The sequence below is a fragment of the Propithecus coquereli genome, unplaced genomic scaffold (genome assembly GCF_000956105.1).
Source record: "Propithecus coquereli isolate 6110/MARCELLA unplaced genomic scaffold, Pcoq_1.0 Scaffold409, whole genome shotgun sequence".
In the NCBI taxonomy this organism is placed as follows: Eukaryota; Metazoa; Chordata; class Mammalia; order Primates; family Indriidae; genus Propithecus; species Propithecus coquereli.
Window position 1 is genome coordinate 352,756 of NW_012149830.1, and position 8,069 is coordinate 360,824.

Sequence of the window (8,069 nt, forward strand, 5' to 3'; positions counted from 1 at the left end):
ATTTTTCCTTATTTTTAAGCGTGGTAAAATTATTCATAAAGTTTACTATCATGCTTTTTGTTGGGACAAGAGGCCCATTCACCGTTCTGTGGTGAAGGTATCTTGCTCTTGCTCTGTAATCCTATCTTTCTCTCCTGAATAAACCTTGTTTTGTGCTTACCTTGAAAAAAAAAAGTTTACCATCATAACCATTTTTTAGTGTACAGTTTAAAAATGTTAAGTACATTCACATTGTTGTGTAAGATATACAGGTACTTTTAGTTTGTTTGTTTTGTTTTGTTTTAAGTGACCCAGTCTACAGAATGCATAGGTACTTTTAAACCTACTAAATTATCTTTTAAAAAGCTGAATGATGGGCCAAGTGTGGTGGTTCATGCCTGTAATCCTAGCACTTTGGGAGACTGAGGTGGGAGGATCACTTGAGCCCAGGAGTTAGAGCCCAGCCTGGGCAACATAGCAATACCCTATCTCTACGAAAAATACAAAAATTAGCCATGTGTGCCTGTAGTCCCAGCTACTCGGGAGGCTGAGGCAGGAGGATTGCTTGAGCCCAGGAGTCTGAGATTGCAGTGAGCTATGAAGACGCCACCACACTCTATCCCAGGCAACAGATCGAGACCCTGTCTCATCAAAAAAAAAAAAAAAAAAGTCAAATGATGGTTTGTGCTCTCCAGGTTACTCTGTGTTGACAACAGTAAAAAAAAAAAAAAAAGATTCAGTAATCCTACTCCTAGGAATCTGTGCTAAAAACAATTCATTTGAACCAAAACAGTCATGAAGATACTTGTAATATTTTCCTATTGCTGCTGTACCAAATTACCACAGATGTTGTAGCTTAAAACAACCCAAATGTATCTTATAGTTTAGGGGATAAGGAGTCCTAAAATTAAGGTGTCAGCAGGACCGTGTTCTTTTTGGAGGCTCTAGAAGAGATCCATTTCCTTGCCTTTTTTCCTACTTCTAGAGTCGGCCTGCATTCCTTGGCTTGTGGCTCCTTCCTCCATCTTCGAAGTCCCTTACTGCAACATCTGGCTCCATTGTTTCATCTCCTTTTTATGACTCTGACACCTCCTGTGTCCCTCATATAAAGACACCTGTGCCGGGTGCAGTGGTGCATGCCTGTAGTCCCAGCTACTGAGGCGGGAGGATCGCCGGAGTCCAGGAGTTCTGGGCTGTAGTGTGCTATGCCTCGGAGCAGGGGGACCACCAGCTGGTCTAAGGAGGGGTGAAGCAGCCCAGGACAGAAATGCAACAAGTCAAAACTCCCATGCTGATCAGTAAGTAGTGAGATAGGGCCTGTGAATAACCAGTGCATTCCAGCTGGGGCAACATAGTGAGACCCCATCTCTTAAAAAAAAAAAAAAGACACTTGTGATTACATTGGGCCCACCAGGATAATCTCCCCATTTCGAGGCTATTTAAATTTAACCACAACCACAAAATCCCTCCTGCCATATTAGGTAACATATTCACAAATTCCAGGGATTAGGACATCTCTGGGAGACCGTTATCATCTACCGCAATATCACTAACAGATTTTGTTAATATAACCACAGTATAATCATCACATCCAACAAGATTAGCATTTATTTTTTAATATCATCTAATATCCAGTCCATGTTCAATTTCACATGACTGTCTCAAGTGTCTTTGTCCATGGAGGACACAAATGAGTTTATCAGTTGAGAGGTCTCGAGTCTTTTTTAACCCTAACAGAGCTTTCTTGTCCTTTTTAATTTTCATGCCATATTTGAGAAGACTCTGGGCTACTCACCTTGTAAAATATCTCACATTCTGGATTTGTTTCTTTGCTTGTTTGTGGTGCTATTTCACTTGTTCCTTATTCCTCATATTTCCTGTAAACTGACAGTTGGATTAGAGTCAAATTCAATGTTGGGGGCCAGAAGGCCTCAGAGGTGGTACCTGCTGCAAGCTTCCTGTGGCTTCACATTAGAGGCATGCAATGTTTTGTTCACTTTCAGAGATGCTAAGACTGACAAGGGACAGTGTTCTAAAAATAGGTTCACTGAGATATAATTTACACACCTTAAAATCCAGCCATTTTAAGCATACATTTCAATGAATTCTAGTATTAATATATTTACACAGTTGTACAACCATCAACACAATCTAATTTTAGAGCATGTCCATCATACTAAAATGAAACTTTGCCCAGGCGCGGTGGTTCACGCCTGTAATCCTAGCACTATGGGAAGCCAAGACAGGAGGATCACTTGAGATCTGGAGTTCGAGACCACCTTAAGCAAGAGCGAGACCCCCGTCTCTACTAAAAATAGAAAACATTAGCCAGGCGCAGTGGTACTTACTTGTAGTTGAGCCCAGCAGTTTGAGGTTACTGTGAGCCAGGCTGACACCACAGCACTCTAGCCTGGGTGACAGAGCGAGACTCTGTCTCAAATAAATAAATAAAATGAAACTTTGTGCCCATTTATAATCAATCCCCATTCCTACTCTCAACCCTAGGCAACCACTAATCTATTTTCTATCTCCATAGATTTGCCTTTTATAGAAACAAATCATATTTTGCATGATTCACTGTTTTCATGTCTCTGTTCACTCTCAGTTGGACTCTGAATTCTGTCTTTGGTTTTTGTGACTTGCACCCATTTCTCTCAATGCCTCATTCATTTACCTTGATCCATTTATAAGAACTGTGTCTTGATACTCCAGCGTTTATTGATCTCTCTCTTCTCTCACACTTCTTCAGCTCTCAGTATATATATAAAAAAAGAACCGTGTCTCTAATTCTGTGCTTTATTTTCCTGCCTTGTTCATTCTGTGCTCTCTCAAATGGCTTAGTAATCAGTTCTGTGCTACCTTTGGATTGAGTGTCAGGGCCCTGCTAGCCCATAGGGAGCTTTTGTGAGACTCAGAAAACAAGGTACCCCTTCCAAACAAATGCAGCCCTGGGGGCTTGCTGCTTGTCAAGCAAAATGTGCCCTTGTTTGAATGAAAAATGATGACCCTCTTGCACCAGCGCATCCTAGATAATGAAAAAAAAAATATGTATATATTAAAAAAAAATGATGACTCCCCCCACCCCCAGGAAGACAAAGCCAGGGACCAGGCCCACCTCTGGAGAACAGAGTGCAGGCTGGATTTCAGCTCCATCCTCCCCACCCTATGTGCCCTTGGGTAAGTACCACCTGCATCCACAAGCAGCAGCACTGCCAGCAGAAATGCTCATTCTGTTCTCCTTTATAATCCCCCTTACAATAGTAAGTAGAGGTTCGCTATTATTCTTACCTTCCGCCAAGAGATGTTCTCCATGTGCCAATCATGTGTGACATTATAGATAAAAGCCCTTATGAAGCTTATTGTCAGTCTCTTCATTCACAGTGATCTTTTCCCATGTGGCTTCCTGCTCCAATAGTCCCCATGGCCAGCTCCAAACATCTACTTCGAGAGGCACTAAAAATCATGCTTCCACGTGCAAAATTTTCAAGTTCAAAATAAAATGAAGAAAAAGCTATGACCATGCGGGTATTGACTCATCCAATGATGACAGTTCTCAGTTATCCATACTTCTTTACACATTTGGTCAAACAGTTTCTTCACTTATTATGGGGTATCTGTGTAGATCGCTAAAATGGCCACACTCTTTTCCCATCTCCACACCCCTTTGCAATATGACTTTACGGCACCTCCCCCTAAGAGGTGGAGTCTGTTTCTTCACTCCTTGAATCTGGACTGGCCTTGTGACTTGCTTCGATCAATAGAATGCAGTGGAATTGACATTGTGTCAGTTCCAAGGCTAGGCCTTAAGAGACCTTGTGCGACGCTGCCTGCTCTCTTGGAACCCTGCCAACCAGCTATGAGAATCAGCTACCCTGCCAGAGGATGGGAGACCACATGAAGCAGAGATAAACTGTGTCAGCTGAGGGCCATCTCAGACCAGCCAGCCTCCAGCCTCCAGCCAACCAGCAGCTGGCCTCCTAAGTACGAGTGAGACTAGCCAAGACCAGAACTGCCCAGCTGAGCCCAACCCAAATTGCTGACCTGTGGGATTATAAGATAAATAAATGATTGTTGTTTTAAGCCACTAAGGATTGGCATGGTTTGTTTTGCAGCAAAAATTAAATGACATAGGAACTTTCTTAAGTCCCTAGGATTATCACTACCCACTACTCCCATTTGACTTTTATTTTTTGGCAACAGGGTCTTGCTCTGTCTCCCAGGCTAGAGTGCAGTGGTGTGATCATAGCTCAAACTCCTGGGCTTAAGTGATCCTCCTGCCTCAGCCTTCTGAGTAGCTGGGACTACAGACGTGTGTCACCATGCCCTGTTAATTTTTCTATTTTTTGTAGAGACAGGGTCTTGCTCTTGCTCAGGCTGGTCTCGATCTCCTGGCCTCAAGCGATCCTCCCACCTGAGCCTCCCAGAGTGCTAGGATTACAAGCGTGAGCCACTGTGCCCGGTTCCCACTTGACTTTTGATGATGACCTCTAGCCCACCTATCCTGTTTTTCTTTTTTTTTTCCTTTTAGAGACAGGGTCTTGCTTTGTCCCCCAGGCTGGAGTGCAGTGGTGTGATCATAGTTCACTATAACCTCAATCTCCTGGCCTCAAACGATCCTCCTGCCTCAGCCTCCTGAGTAGCTGGGATTATAGGCGCATGTCACCATGCTCAGCTGTTTTTCATTCTTCTGTTCAAAATAGTTACCCAGGATATCTTCCCTGTGTTAAGCAGGGCCAGAACGGTCTTGGTCTCATGACAGACACATGCATGGGCGATTTCAGTTCAGTGTGATGTTACAACAGTAAGTATGTATTAGCAAGAAAGGACATAGGACAGGCACCTAACCCAGATTAGGGCCTCCGATAAGACTGATCTTTGAAAATGAGGTGAGCCAGATAGAGGTGCAGAGTGTACAAAAGCCTGGAGGGGAGAGCAGGTGGGTCAGGAAGAGAAAAGGCAAGAAATTCAGTATGGCCGGAGCCCAGAGTACAGAAGGGAGAGTGAAGAAAGATGAGGCTGCAAATGTAAGCAGGAGCGAAAACATGAAGAGCTCTATATCTCCCTGCAGGGAGTTTCGGAGTCTGCTGCAGGAGAATACAATCTAATACGATGTCAATTACAGAAAGCTAATGGGGGCTGCGATGTGGAGGATGGACTGGAAGGGCCAAACCTAGAGGCAAGAAAGCAGTTAGGTGGCTGTTGCGGTCGTCCAGATGAGAGATATCGGCCATTGGAATGAAGGTGGGAGCCATGGGGACGGAGAGAAGTGAGCTAATGTCAAATGGTCCGGAGTTGGGACTTGGTAAATGACCAGATATGGGATGGTGAGTGAGAGGAAGGAATAAAGGATGGCGCTCTGGTTTTGGCTTGGCCAAACGGTGATAAGCATTGAGATAGGGAAACTGGATGTGGAGCAGATGGGGAAAAGGATGATGAATTCGGCTGGGAATACGTTGAGTCTGAGGTGCCTTCAGGACTTCCAAATGGAGATGTCCGTCTAGTAAGACCTGACAACATTTCATATACCTGCTCACCATCTAACTTGGAAAGAGGAAGGACAGGGAGTGGCTGATAGTGAGGAGTGTAGAGACTAGAGGCTCCCGAGATTGAATGAGGGCACTGGGGAAGCAGTGGGAGAACTGGAAGGCTATAAGGTTGCGGTTTGAAGGTATGACATTTAGGATTCCAGGGATGTAACAGTACTAAACAATGGGTTCAAGAATTTTTTTTTTTTTTTTTTTTTTTGAGACAGCCTCTTGCTCTGTTGCCCAGGCTGGAGTGCAGTGGTGCAATCTAGGTCACTGCAACCTCCAACTCTTGGGCTCAATCAATTCTCCGGCTTCAGCCTCCTGAGAAGCTGGCACTACAGGCAGGAACCACCATACCTGGCTAAGTTTTCTATTTTCTGTAGAGATGGGGTCTCACTCTTGCTCAGGCTGGTTTTGAACTCCTGGCCTCAAGTGATCTTCTGGCCTTGGCCTCCCAAAGTGCTAGGATTACAGGTGTGAGCCATGGCCCCCAGCTGGATTTAAGGATTTTAAGGCCCAAGAAATAGAAAGGCCAAGGTGATGGATGGATCACAGATGACAGCGGGCTCTGGGGTGGAGAAAGACTGTAAGCCAGATACCACAATCTTTAATAAATGAGGAAGGTTGTTTGATGACAGTAAAGGAGGTGGGTAGTGGGTGTAGCAGGATGGCAAGAGGTTAAAAGATGGAGCAAAGCCCAAAAATGGGGGTATGTACGGTCAGGGAAGAGAACATCTAGAATAGCTTGAGGATGCCAGAAACCAGATGAGAGGTGACGGGAAGGACTTACACTGGGGGCAGTTGGCAAAGATGACAGGAACGTGAGCTGTAGAATGAGCTCGCTGGCCCCAGCTGTCCTGGTGAGGGCTGCTTCTGCTTCGGAAGGAATGTAGCTCCTCTGTAAGAAAGAGCAGCAGCCCTGGCACAGGATTTCCCTAAAGGGCAGGCCAGGGATAGAGTTGCCAGATTTACCAAATAAAAATACAGGGTGCCCAGTTAGATTTAAAAAAAATTTTTTTTGAGACAGAATCTCACTTTGTTGCCTGGGCTAGAGTGCCGAGGCGTCAGCCTAGCTCACAGCAACCTCAAACTCCTGGGCTCAAGCGATCCTCCTGCCTCAGCTTCCCGAGTAGCTGGGACTACAGGTGTGCACCACCATGTCCAGCTAATTTTTTCTATTTTTAGTAGAGACGGGGTCTCGCTCTTGCTCAGGCTGGTCTCGAACTGCTGAGCTCAAATGATCCTCCCGCCTTGGCCTCCCAGAGTGCTAGGATTACAGGCGTGACCCACCGCGGCTGGCCTAAATTTTGTTTTATTTATTCGTGATCAATAAGAGGGATGATTTTATGTATCAATTTATTTATTCAGGCTGGTCAAGTGGAGCAGTGGGAGTGGAGAAGGAACAAAGGAATCTGTAACTGGTTGTGATCAATTAGTTGTAAAGACCACTGTACTCGGACCAACCTAAATTTTAGATATTACATGGGACGTCCTATTTTTTTAGAGACAGGATCTCATTATGTTACCCACGCTGGCCTTGAGCTCCTGGGCTCATGTGATCGTTCCACCTCAGCCTCACGAGTAGCTGGGACTACCCATCTTCTAGCCTTCCAGTTCTCTCACTGTTTTCCCCAGTGCCCTTATTCAATCTTGGGAGCCTGTAGTCCCTACACTCCTCAGCTATCAGCCACTCCTGTCCTTCCTTTTTCTAAGTCAGATAGTAAGCAGATATATAAAATGTTGTCCACTCCACCTGGCTAACATGGGACATACACATACAAAATTATTCACTGGGTAGTTGAGGTGCCTGAAGCATCTTACTGATTTCTACAAAGCTGTGACATCGTTGTGGTCATAACAACATGCCAGCTGGTTAACTCCTAACCTATACAATTCAACTATTTTGCATCAGTCAGAATGGGTTAACTGCTGTAACTATTAGACCTTAAAACCTAAAATGGTTGACCAGTTTATTTCTTGATAACTAAGCCAGTCACTAAGCTGGAGAGGCCCTTCTCCATATAGCCATTTTGGGCTCAAGTGGATGAAGGCCCTGCCCTGGGTGTCATCTCCCTTCCAGCCTGACAGAAGGCAGGAGCATGGAGGGACACCTGTGAGAGGTTTCCATAGGCCAGGCCTGAAGTGGTGCAGGCACTTCTGCACACAGCCCGTGGCTGGAACTCAGTCACATGGTCGTATGCAGTGACAAGGGAGGCTGGGAAATGCAGTTAAGCAGAGTGCGAAGAAAGAAGAGAACATGCATTTGAGTGAGCAATCTGCCACACCCCTTATGAGGTCCATCTGTGCGTCTCTTAGGGGTCCAAAGATTCTGGATTAATAACCTTTGCTTTAGAAGACCACACACACAAACCAGCCTCACATTCTACTTGCTCCCGGAAATGTGATCAAGTACAGAATTTAAAAAACATGACATTCGTTCTTTTTTTCCTAGGTATTGCAGTTCTTCATTTTTTGAGAAAGTCTCAGAAACTTGGCTAAATCGCAGGTTTTTTTGATGGCCAAAAGTGGTACCTATTAATCAGTCTCACCAAAAGAAATAGA